The sequence below is a fragment of the Fragaria vesca genome, linkage group LG6, assembly GCF_000184155.1.
Source record: "Fragaria vesca subsp. vesca linkage group LG6, FraVesHawaii_1.0, whole genome shotgun sequence".
NCBI lineage: Eukaryota > Viridiplantae > Streptophyta > Magnoliopsida > Rosales > Rosaceae > Fragaria > Fragaria vesca.
Genome location: NC_020496.1, coordinates 17,610,478 through 17,610,681, shown reverse-complemented (window position 1 = coordinate 17,610,681; position 204 = coordinate 17,610,478).

Genomic DNA, 204 nt, shown 5'->3' with positions numbered 1-204 from the left:
ACAAACTTTTTACCACGTTTTTCCATTATTACCCTTAAATATCTATAATTTTTCTCTTATTTTATATGAAAATAAAAAGAAATAACTGCAATGTTCTTGAAGTCGAGAACGCCGATGTTGTTCTGCCTATTCTGTTGTCAGTCTTCCTCTCTTTCTCCATATTTTCTCCAGTTTTGTTTCTTTCTGTAATCTTTGAGGTGATGG